This window comes from Mustela putorius, unplaced genomic scaffold (genome assembly GCF_011764305.1).
Source record: "Mustela putorius furo isolate JIRA1106 unplaced genomic scaffold, ASM1176430v1.1 tig00000224_pilon_pilon_pilon, whole genome shotgun sequence".
Classification (NCBI taxonomy): domain Eukaryota; kingdom Metazoa; phylum Chordata; class Mammalia; order Carnivora; family Mustelidae; genus Mustela; species Mustela putorius.
In genome coordinates this window covers 30600421-30613393 of record NW_025421321.1, presented here as the reverse complement: position 1 = coordinate 30613393, position 12973 = coordinate 30600421, and the positions used below count along the sequence as shown (strand labels likewise).

The 12973-nt window shown below is 39.8% G+C and overlaps 1 long non-coding RNA gene across 1 annotated transcript in view; it reads left to right on the top strand.

Moving 5' to 3' along the window:
- Positions 1-536: 536 nt before the first annotated feature.
- Positions 537-12973, top strand: part of LOC101693879 — a 59938-nt gene continuing 47501 nt past the window's right edge. The window contains exons 1-2 of the long non-coding RNA XR_006606045.1: positions 537-650; positions 12393-12559. This is a non-coding gene — a long non-coding RNA (uncharacterized LOC101693879). The remainder of the gene's footprint in view (positions 651-12392; positions 12560-12973) is intronic.

Genomic DNA, 12973 nt, shown 5'->3' with positions numbered 1-12973 from the left:
AGAGCGCGCCTCGCCTCTACGCCCCCAGCTCCGCGCGCGTCCGTCTTCCCGTAAGGGCAGCTTCCTAATACAAAAGCCTGCAAGCGGACCTTCCCTTCCCTACTTGCTCTCAAGTCGTCGCCCATAGAAACGCCCTTCCCCGAGGCGGCCTTGAGACCCTCCCGAGGGAGGGAAAGCGGGTGGTGGGGGAAGGGTGGGAAGTGAGGTAGGGTTTTTCACTTTCAAGAAAACACCTTTCCCTCTTCATACTTTTCCCCTTTCGCCTCTCTAGATAGAAAGTCCCTACACCGGCTTAAGTCAATAGCAAATGATGTGTTAAAAGAAAGCGGTAATTAGTTTTTCTTTCAAATGACAAGTTCTCGTGAAGTAATGCGGCCTCCGTGCATTACCCAGAATTCCCAAGGTTCCGCATGGCGTGTTTCCGTTCTGCGTGCGCCGCAAGGCGGGGCTCCCGCGTTCGCCAGCCTTTTCACCCCGCCCAGTCCCTGCGGGTCCTCGCCCCGTGCCCGCTCCTCGCCCCGCGCCCGCTCCTCGCCCCGCGCCCCCCCCCATCCCCCGACCCAGCCCCTCAAAGTAATAGTTCCCTTGTATTTTATGATGATAAGAAGAAAACTGCTTTCAAAAAGTGCCTGCTCCTTGCAAAACTGATAGTAAGTACATAAATGTTTATAAAAGAAAGTTGAACTCACCACTCACCCACAATCTCACCACCCAGAAATAACAGTATTAACACCCTGGTATTTAAAATTGGGAGACTTCACATAGGCACATAAAGTTTTTTTCTGTTCTGTTTTGTTTTGTTTTTAAAGACAGAAGTGTCTCCTAGCATTCCAGGTAAATTTAAATAATCATTTTTAATGGCTGTGTGGATATAATTTGTTCAACCAGTCCTTAAATTGTTGGACTTTTAGGGTATTTACAGTTTTTCACATGTAAAATAATACAAGATGTCATCAAAAGGAATGAAATCTCGCCATTCGTAATGATGTGGATGGAGCTGGAGTGTATTATGCTAAAGAAAATAAGAGAAAGACATGCCATATGATTTCACTCATATGGAATTTAAGAAACAAAACAGATGAACAAAGGAGATGGAGAGAAAAAACGGAGAGAGAGGCAAACCATAAGAGACTCTTATCTATAGAGAACAAACTGAAGGCTGCTGGAGGGAAGTAGGTGGTGGCGGATGGGCTAAATGGGTGATGGGTATTAAGGAGGGGACTTGTGGTTAAGTACTGGGTGTTAATATTTATTTATTAATTTTGAGAGAGTGTGTGTGTGTGTGCAAGCAGGATAGGAGCAGGGAGAGAGAGAGAAAGAAAAAAACTCCAAAGCAGACTCCGTGCTCAGCACAGAGTACCATGAGGGGCTTGATCTCACTACCGTGGGATCATGGCCTGATCAGGAATCAGGGGTGCTGCTAACTAAGCCATCCAGGTGCCCTTGTTTTTTTTTTGTTGTTGTTGTTTTTAGAGATTCGTTTATGACAGAGATAGTGAGAGAGGGAACACAAGCGTGGGGGAGCTGGAGAGGGAGAAGTAGCCTGCTTCTCGCTCAGAGGGGAACCCAATATGGGGCTCTATCCCAGGACGCTGGGATCATGACCAGAGTGAAAGGCAGCAGTTTAACCCACTGAGCCACCCAGGTTCCTCGCCAGGTGCCCTTGTACTGGGTGTTATATGTAAGTGATGAATCACTAAATTCTGCTTCTGAAACCAGTATTACCCTAAGTGTTAAATAACTAGAATTTAAATTTAAAAAAAAAGAATAATACTCATTTTAAAAACTCTTCTAGATAATTATTCTCATAGATAAATCTGTACATATTTCTGATTATTTCCTTATAATAAATTCATGGCAATATAATTACTGGATGAAAGGAATAACTCCTTTTTTTTTTTTAAGATTTTATTTATTTATTTGACAGGCAGAGATCATAAGTAGGCAGAGAGGCAGGCAGAGAGAGAGAGAGGTGGAAGCAGGCTCCCTGCTGAGCAGAGAGCCCGATGCCGGACTTGATGCCAAGACTCTGAGATCATGACCTGAGCTGAAGGCAGAGGCTTTAACCCACTGAGCCACCCAGGCACCCCACAGAATACTCTCTTATAAGAAGAGTCTAGATGATGTTATCAGACTCTCCCCATGAGATATATTTATTACTTTTCTACCTGTGTCTTCAACTTCTTGCTAATCTTCAGTACTGTTAGGCTTTGAGATCTTTATCACCTTTTGAACATTTTTATCATCTTTGTCATCTTGTTTTAATTTACATTTTTGTTGACTATAAAACAACATCATTCGTATATTTATTGGCTCTGTTTTTGTGCAATTACTCCTGGTTTAAAACTGAAGTATTTACATTTAAAAATTATAAGTGTTTTTGTATATTAGGAATATTAACCTTTGAATGAAATGTAATTACAAATATTACCATATTTTTAAAGATTTTATTTATTTATTTCAGATAGAGAGAGAGAGCTTGAGAGAGCACAGGCGGTAAGGGGAGGGGTAGTGGGAGAAGGAGGTTCCCCACTGAGCAGAGAGCCTAATGTGGGGCACAATCCCAGGATCCCAGGATCATGACCTGAGTTGAAGGCAGATGCTTAACCAACTAAGCCACACGTTATTACCTTTTTTTTTTTTTTTTTTAAACGCAGCTACATCTTCCACCTTATAACATGGTGGGGGTTCAGTTTAGAGAATTCAACTATGGGTATTGTTTTATTTTAAAGACTTCATTTATTTGACAGGGATCAGAAGTAGTCAGAGAGGCAGGCAGAGAGAGAGAGAAGGAAGGAGGCTCCCTGCTGAGCAGAGAGCCCGATGCAGGGCTCCATCCCAAGACCCTGAGATCATGACCTGAGCTGAAGGCAGAGGCTTAACCCACTGAGCCACCCAGGTGCCCCATTATTACCATTTTTTAATATGGCCTATGGTGGTCATTTGCTGAAGGAGAGAAAAGTCTTGCAAAAAGGAAGAACATATAACGTCAGATGGACTAACATAGCAAAGAATACAATTCATCTCTAAGTTATTTGTATGTCAAAAGTTTAAATTAAAATGCAAAAAAATAGATCTTAAGAAAATGATACTAAAATTCACTTGAGAAAGTACAGTTGACTCTTGAATAACACAGATTTGAACTGCTTCCATCCACTTATATGTGGATTTTTTTTTGATACAGTATAGTACTGTAAATGTATTTTCCTTATGATTTCCTTAATATTTTTCTCTGGCTTACTTTATTGTACAAAATATGTGTTAGCAGTTTATGTTGTCAGTAAGATAGTCAGTTTATTATTAATAAAGATTTTTGGGGTGCCTGGGTGGCTCAATTTGTTAGGTGTCCAACTTTTGACCTCAGCTCACATCTTGATCTCAGGGTGGTGAATTTAGGCCCTCTGTTGGGCTCCACACTGGACATGGAGCCTACTTAAATAATAATAATAACAAAGTTTGGGGGGAGTCAAGAGTTATGTGTGGATTTTCTACTTGGGAGGAGTTGGTGCCCCTAATTCCTGTGTTGTTCAAGAGACAACTGTAAATCATCATCACTTTTTTTTTTTAAAGATTTTATTTGTTTATTTGTCAGAGAGAGAGAGGAGAGAGTGAGGGCACAAGCAGAGGGAATGGCAGGCAGAGGGAGAAGCAGGCTCCTCACTGAGCAAGGAGCTTGATGTGCACTGATTCCAGAATCCTAGGATCATGACCTGAGCCGAACGAAGGCAGAGACTTAACAGGATGAGCCACCCATGAGTCCCTGGTCATAGCTTTCTTCTTTCTTTCTTTCTTTTTTTTTTCCTGGTTATAACTTTTTTTTCTTTTCTTTTCTCTTTTTTAATTTATTTATTTGACAGAGAGAGAGAGAGAGAGCACAAATAGGCATAGATTCAGGCGGCAGGGGGAGGAGGGTAAGCAGTCTCCCTGCTGAGCAGAGAGCCCAATGCGGGGCTCGATACCAGGACCCTGGGATCATGACCCGAGCCGAAGGCAGAGGTTTTAACCCACTGAGCCACTGAGGCGCCCCTCCTGGTCATAACTTTCCAAGAAACTTATTTAGAAGGGGGAGAGGGAAGTGGAGTAGAGGAGAATGGACTCTCCTGACATGATTTGTACACTAAATATAAAGATAACTAGGAATACAAGAAAAAATATGTGGTAAGGTTATATAAAGTGTATACCATAAAATTATGCACAATTTTGTACTATGTAAAAACTCAGTATATGTAGAATTAATCAGAATCAGAACCCATAGGTAAGTAAAATAAGTAGAAGTTTAAGGTGATGGGATTTTTTTAAAAAAAGATTTTGTTTATTTATTTGAGGGACACCTGGGTGGCTCAGTGGGTTAAGCCTCTGCCTTCGGCTCAGGTCATCATCTCAGGGTCCTGGGATCAAGCCCTGCATCAGGCTCTTTGCTCAACGGGGAGCCTGCTTCCCCCTCTCTTTCTGCCTGCCTCTCTGCCTACTTGTGATCTCTCTCTCTCTCTGTCAAATAAATAAATAAAATCTTTAAAAAAAATACTCAATCTTCACTATAGATTTAAAATCTGTACTGCACTGTTTCCATGTGTACTTTATTTTCTATAACATTGATTTATTTGTTACTAGATGGCAATATTATTATTTTAATATATCTTAACATTGTTTTTAAATTTCTGGTGGGGTAAATCCCTGCTTAATAGATTCCTTTTGGGGAGTATTCTTTAAGAACTGTCTTTTAAAAATATATTTGATATGTAGAAAACTTAAAAAACATAACATGAGGAATGCCTAGGTGGCTCAGTGGGTTAAGCCTCTGCCTTCGGCTCAGGTCATGATCTCAGGGTCCTGGGACCGAGTCCCCCATCGGGCTCTCTGCTCGGTGGAGAGCCTGCTTCCTCCTCTCTCTCTGCCTGCTTCTCTGCCTACTTGTGATCTCTCTGTCAAATAAATAAAATCTTTAAAAAAATAATAACATGAAGCAAACCACCAACCTAAGAACTACAACATTACCAGTAACTTGCATCAGTCTATGTTCTCTTCCCATTCTACTCTGTGTCATCCTTGCCATAGATAATAGATACAGTGTTTCATTGTCTCTTTCATAGTAACTTTAAACTTACTTTGTCAAATTAGAAGAGTTGTGATTTTGATTGAAATTGCATTAATTTTTTGGATTAATTTAGGGAAAATGGGCATATTATAAAAATAACTCTGTAGGGGTTTTTTTTTTTAGTGTTGTTTGTGTTTTTTAATCTACAGAACTCGATTGTTACCACCCTCATTTCACAGATGAGGAAACTCATGCATAGATTACTTGTTGAGGTCAGGAAACAGAGCCTGTGCTTTTTACCTCTATGTCATATTGCCTCTCCACAATATGGAATCTGCTCATCTGTAACAGACATGTCCTTCAACTTGTCTGCACTACTCCCCCATGTCCCAGAATGCATCTTTCTTTATCTTCTGTGAATGAGTAGATGTCTACTTGACCCTCCCCTCCTCTGCTATAGCTGATTAGACTAGCAGGTTGGTAGAAAGCTGGTCCAATCAGATTGTTTCTCCCAGAAGTTTGCAATTAGTCTTACCTGGTCTCTTGACCTAGAAAATGATGACACAAAGGTAAAGCAGGGAGAGAGGTTTGACCCACAGATAGGTAGCGTAGAGAAAGTGGGCCCTGAGAGGCAGGAAAGAAGCAGAGCTAAGAAGCCAGAAGAGGGTGGCAGGGCAGCTGCCTGAGATTCTGGGGCTTTCCATGGCCTGGTTTGCCCCTACTAAGACCTTGTTACCCTTTCTGCTCTTGGGGATCTATTCAAGATACCTCTCTTCCTTCAAATAAACTTCTTTCACTTTAAATTCACCTGATTACTTTTCCTTTTGAAACCAATTATGCCATCTAAAAACACAGCCCCTTGATTTACCCATTTTCTTTTGGTTTCTCAGTAGCATTTTCTTTACATAAGTCCTGCACATTTCAGACGTTAAGCGTCTGCCTTCAGCTCAGGTCATGACAGGGTCCTGGAATCAAGCCCCACATCAGGCTCCCTGCTTAGTGGAAAGCCTGCTTCTCCCTCTCCCTCTCCCACTGCCCCTGCTTGTGTTCCCTCTCTCCCTGAGTCTCTGTCAAATAAATAAATAAAATATTTTTTTAAAAATCCTGCATATTTCTTGTTCAGTTCATTCCTAAATATATTTTAGTTGTTTTTTGCTCTTTATAATGATAATATGTTTACTGTTGTTCCTTTTACATCTTAATCTATAAAAATTTTACTTTCATCAGCTGAGACTGCTAGATGTCAGTGGTTTGTAAATGTGAATTAGTCTTTTAAATGCATTTTGAAATAGTGTTCCTACTAAATATATTTTTTAGTTCTATACTTTAAATTGTTCTGCTTATGATTCATGTGAGGATGATGATGATTCATCTGATGGAAATGAGCCACAAGGATCCCAAGAAGTATAGCATTTCCTGTAAACTGATTTGAAAAGTCTCACATGTGAATAAGAAACATGGAGTTTTCAACAATGTTTAGCTGATATTAAAACAGATAAAACAAGGAAAGCACTTTTCAATAAGACCACTTTTCAGATACAAAATAATAAATATAGGGCATTATTTGGGTACATATTTTGAATATAGTAGATAAAAAAATAGAGAGTAAGAGAAATCAATATCTCATACTTAATATAGGCATTCTCCTTTATCTAAAACCCTTGGGCCAGATGTGTTTCAGAACTCAGAATTGTTAGATTTTAGGCTTGAATATAATGCACATACCATATTTTCTGTAATACCTCAGTGGGTGCGGAGTAGCATCTTATAATGAAACATATTAATAGTCATGCCAATAAGAATGCATTAGTATTAACCCTAAGTATGATAAAATAAAGGCTATATAATCTATATAATATCTGCATATATATAGATTATATATCAGGTCAGATTTTCTGCTAAATGAGTTTGCCTTAGCCTTATGAAAAACTTTAGGTTTCTAAAGCTTTTCTGGATTTTGGAATTTCAGGTAATGATTTATAGACCTATGCAAGCAAATATGTTCAGATTTCAACAACTGGCCAGCTCTTGGGGTCAGTGAAAGTCTTCTTTGAAGTCCTGGCTGTGTTAGATAGTCCTGTGATTTGGGATGTTTAGTCTGAAGGCAAAGAAGTACATTTTTAGAAGAACAAAATAGATTTTGAAATAATTATTGAAAAAGTAATGGGTAAAATATCTTAACTTATATTCTTTTTTTCCCTAAGATTTTGCTTATTTATTTGAGAAAGAGAGAGAGAGAAGAGGGAGAGTGGAAGATGAAGAGAGAAAATCTTTTTTTTTTAAAATATTTTATTTATTTATTTGTCAGAGAGAAGGAGAGAGAGAGAGAGAGAGCACACAAGCAGGCAGAGAGGCAGGCAGAGGCAGAGAGAGAAGCAGGCTCCCTGCCTAGCAAGGAGCCCATGTGGGACTCGATCCCAGGACTTTGGGATCATGACCTGAGCCGAAGGTAGTAGCTTAACCCACTGAGCCACACAGGCATCCCAAGAGAGAAAATCTTAAGCAGACTTTGTGCTAAGCCCAGAGCTTAGAGCCTAGAGTAGGACTCCATCCCAGGATCCTCAGATCATAACCTGAGCCAAAACTAAGAGTCAGACACTCATTGCTCAACCAACTGAGCCACCCAGATGGCCCATTAACTTGCATGCTTGAGCTTTGTCATCAGTCATTATTTCAGTGTGTGATGTTTTAGTTGAAAACAATTGCAACAAGCACTAACAGTTCCTAGAAAATCTTAACTTAAAAAATTGCTGTATTTTTCCTTCAACTTATCAATGAAGGGATCCTTTGTTTTTTTTTTTTTTTAATTTTTTAAAAAAATTTTTCAGTGTTCCAAGAATTGAAGGGATCCTTGATGTTTTTATTTCTACCACATAGACTCCTTTCCTTCTAAATATCCTCTGACTGTGATGGTACTGTTTCAGTTGACTCTTTTAAAGTACCCAGATTAAGTAACCTATTCAGTCATCATATACATTGAGTGCCTACTCTGTGTCATACAGTGCGAGGTGCTGAGGATACAGGCTGGTAGTAGAGAAGCACACATAACTAGGATACTGTAATATCGTGAGATAAATGATGTGATAGGGTAAGTAGAGTGTACTATAGAACACCCTGTTCTGGGGTAAGAGAAGGACTGAAGGTTAAGTAAAATACTAGGCAAGTGAATGGGGGAGGGAAATAAAAAATGTTCTAACAGGGATTTTCAAAGTGTGATTGATTCATGGACCAGCAACATCAACATTCACCTGGGAACTTGTCAAAAATTCAGGTTCTTAGGCCCTATCACAGAACTACTTAATAAAAAACTTAGGGTAAAAGCTAACAATCGATGTTTTAATAAGCCTGACCATCTAGGGCACCTGGGTGGCTCAGTTGGTTAAGCCTCCAACTCTTGGTTTCAGTTCAGGTCATAATCTCTGGGTCCTGAGATCAAGTGCCCCATCAGGCTCCATCCTCAGTGTGGACAATCTCTCTACTTGAGATTGTCTCCCTCTCCCTCTGTCCCTACCCCTGCCTGCTTGCTTGCTTTCTCTCTCTCTCTCTCTCTCTCTCACACACACACTCATTCCCTCTCAAATAAGTAAAATCTTAAAACAAAAACAAAAACCTGACCATCCAAGTGATTCTCAAGTACACCAAAGTTTGAGAACCCACTGTTCTAAACAGCAAATGTGATAAAACAAGAGTGTATAGGCAATCTCGTCATAAATGAGGTCTGTATGGGATTTGGGTAGCAGAATAGGGGGTGTCATGGAAGTGCCAGATGAGATTGCAAAGGTGAGCATGTTTCATTTGGGGTCTTTTAGGCCATGTTAAGGAGTTTGGACTTCATTTATTCAACAAATATTTATACTATTCTACATTAAGAGTATAATGTGTAAAATGGATTCCCTGCTGTCAGGGAACTTAGCAATAAATATATATGTTAGGTGGTAAAAAAAAAAAATGCTATGACACAACAACTTGGATGAATCTCCAGAGAATTATGCTGACTAGAAAAAGGCAATCCCGAAAGGTTAATACTGTATAATTCCATTTATGTAACATTCTTGAAATAACAAAACTATAGAAATGGAGAACAGATTAGTGGTTGCCAGGGGTTACAGCTGCGGTGGAGGTTGGAGGGAAGTGGGTGTGGCTATAAAAGAGTGACACAAGCCCTGTGGTGATGGAACTGTGGAAATGTTCTGTATCAATGTCAGTATCCTAGTCGGGGATATTGTACTATAGCTTTATAAAATGTGACCATTGGAGGAAACTGAGTAAAGAATATGCAGAATCTATCTGTATTATTTCTTACAACTGTCTATGAATCTACAATGTTTCAAAATAAAGTTGTTGGGTTTTTTTAAAGATTTTATTTATTTATTTGACAGAGACAGAGCATACAAGCAGGGAAGCAACAGGCAGAGGGAGAGGGAGAAGCAGTCCCCTCACTGAGCAGAGAGCCTGACACAGGTCTTGATTCCAGGACCCTGGGATCAAGACCTGATCCTAAGGCAGATGCTAAACCAACTGAGCCATCCAGGTGCCCCAAGAAAGTGCTTTTTTTTAGTGTTATAAATATAAATCGGGATAGGGGACTGAAAGAGATGAGAGGATTTATCTTACTTGGGATATTTAGGAAAAGCCTAGCTGATAAAGGAAGTTAGAGAATAACATATGAATATCTGGAAAATATTCAAAGTATAAAGGCCGTGAGAATATGCTTGATATGGGTAAGAAACAGCAAGGACACCATTGTGGATAGAGTGGGGTAAGCAAGAAGAAGAGCAATGGGAAATGAAATCAGAGAGTTGATATAGATGGTGGTTGTAGAGACAGATCAGATACGGGCTTATAGATCACAATTAAAGACTTTTCATTCTGAGTAAAATGGGAAGCTATAGAAGAGTTTTAAGCAGAAAAGTAACAATCGAATTTACATTTTTTTAAAATTTATTTGAGAGGGAGAAAGAGAGAGGGTGAAGCAGGCTCCCTGCTTATCAAGGAACCTGATGCGGGACTCCATCCCAGGACCCTGGGATCAGGACCTGAGCCAAAGGCAGATGCTTAACTGACTGAGCCACCCAGGTGCCCTCAAATTTACTTTTTTTTTTTTTTTATTTATTTATTTATTTATTTATTTATTTATTTATTTATTTGATGAGAGAGATCACAAGTAGTCAGAGAGGCAGGCAGAGTGAGGGGTGAAGCAGGCTCACCGCCGAGCAGAGAGCCTGATGCAGGGCTCGATCCCAGGATCCCGGGATCATAATCTGAGCCAAAGGTAGAGGCTTTAACTCACTGAGCCACCCAGGCACCCCATCAAATTTACATTTTAAAAATATCAATTCACTAAGTAAAAAACTGAGTGGCGGGAACATGAGATTATGGGGGTTTGGACTAAGGGGGCAGAAGGTTAGTGGTTTAGTTTTGGGCTTGTTGAGATGCCTACAGATATCTCAGTGGCGATATTATATAGCCTATTGGACATATAAACGTGTCTGGAGTTTGGGTGGGAGTTCGGCTAGATATATGAATTTAGCAGGCAATAGCATATAGGTATTTAAAGTTATGGTCTGGTGCTTGCTTCGGCAGCACATATACTAAAGTTATGGTCTGGATGAGAACTCCAACAAATGTGTGTGTATATATATTGGGAAGAGAAGAAGATATCTACTTTTTTTTTTCAAGGTTTTATTTATTTATTTGACAGACAGAGATCACAAGTAGGCAGAGAGGCAGGCAGAGAGAGAGAGGGAAGCAGACACCCTGCCGAGCAGAGAGCCCGATGCGGGACTCGATCCCAGGACCCTGGGATCATGACCTGAGCCAAAGGCAGCGGCTTAACCCACTGAACCACCCAGGTGTCCCAGAGGATATCTACTTTTTAAAGGTTGGGAAGATAAAGGAGAACTCAACAAAGAAGGCAGAGAAGAAAATTGAGATAGGAAAAAAACTGTGGGTGGGGGCTATCTTGGTATTTCAGGAAGAAAAGAACAACTAATAGAATGAAGAAAGAACTGAGATTTATCCTTTAGATTTGACTGCACGGAGGTCACTAGTGATTTTGGTAAGTGCAGTTTTGATGACAATAGGAGGAAGACCTGATTGGAGTGAGCTCAAGAGAGAAAGGAGAGTCACTAGAAATTAAGTATAGGCAGTTCTTTGGAAGAATTTTGATCACAGGAAAGGAGGTGCAAAGAGAAAGTAGCTTTATCCTATGTACAAGGTGGGAGTTAATGAGCTCCTTGTGTCCCCCCCCTTTCAAGGACAGTTTAAAGCATTTGATATGACTAGGCACCTGGCTGGCTCAATAGAAAGAGCATGTGACTCTTGATCTTGGTGGTCATGAGTGTGAGCCCCATATTGGGTGTAGAGATTACTAAAAAACTAAATAAACTTCAAAAGTAATACATACATACATACATAAAACACTTGATATGACTGCTTCGTTAATGTGTCTTTATTAGCTATTACGTTGGGAGAGATTATGCTAGCTAACATCTTTATGTACAGTGAAACAATGTCATCGAAAGTCAGTAACTCACTAAAGACTATTGGATATCAGATTTTGGTTGTCTGCTTTAAGCAGTAAGATTTGTTCTTTATCTGTGAGTGTTCATATAATATACATTTATACATATATGTATATACACATTAAATATATGTACTATATAGGTATAGTGTGTGTGTGTGTATGTCTATGGATACAAATACACATATATTTGCCAAAAAAGATATTTATAGTCCCTTTCATGTAGGTTAGACTTAAAATACTCCTTGGTTCCAGAGAGAAATAGAGAAGTGGAACCAATTTTAGTGAAATTTTTTTTTCTTAGAAAGGAAGAGAGAGAAGGGGGGTGGGGGAGGAGAGGCAGAGGGAGGGAGAGAATCTTAAATGGGCTCCACACCTGACTCAGAGCTTGATCTCGCAACTCTGAGATCATGGCCTGAGTGGAAATCAAGAATCAGACACTTAATCAACTGAGTCCCAGTAGGTGTTTTCTAAATTACATCATTGTATTATTGGTTAGGATTCTGCTTTTAATGGACTAGTCTCTAAAAAGGTACAGACATAAAAACTAGAGGTAGGAGGAAGGGAAGGAGGGATGCTGTGGGAGGAAGGGAGGATCATTCTCTTGTGAGGCAGGAGTTTTGGACATTTCTGCCATGTGGGCTGAATAGTATATAAGCCAGTTTTCAGAGAAAATAGTTATATGTAACATTTACCAAAAATGTACTGTCAAACTACAAGGCTCTGTGCAGAGAGGTAACCTACCCAAAGCCCTACAGCCTATAAGAAGTAGAATCAGGATTTGAACACAGGCAGTCTAGGTCAGGAACCTAAGAGTTTCTCCATCACTCTCAGCAGATAAACAGAAACCAATGGCAACAGTACTGCTTAAAATTGCCTAAGCGGGAAGCAAAAAGGGAAGTAATCATAAAGACAGCAAACCTGGGTGCCTCCTGGGATTCAAGAGCAGGACCCGGACAAAATCTCTGGAAGGACTGAGTTGGTGATTCATCAGGAAGCAGGTAGGATGTTCTAATTCCCAAATGGCAGACTCCATATGTACTTCAAGCGATATATGTTTTGGGTTTCTACAAATAAAATGTTTTATCTTCAATTAAGTTCTTTTCCATAACTGTATAACAGCATACACCAGGCAAAATAACATATAAAAGCATAGCCTTCCATCAAGTGTAAGAGAAGCAGCACAGTACTGTCTTAGGTCCCCAAAGATTTGGGTTTTTTTCATTCATACGTGCTCATGGAAACTTTTGGGAGTGATGGATATGTTTGATATATTTAATGCCTTGATTGTGGTGTTAGTTTCACAGATGTGTACATATGTCAGAACTTAATGCTTTAAATATGTGCAGTTTACTGTAAATCATTTTTACCTCACCAAAGTTGTTTAAAATAGTGACTGAGTGCCCACAGGATTG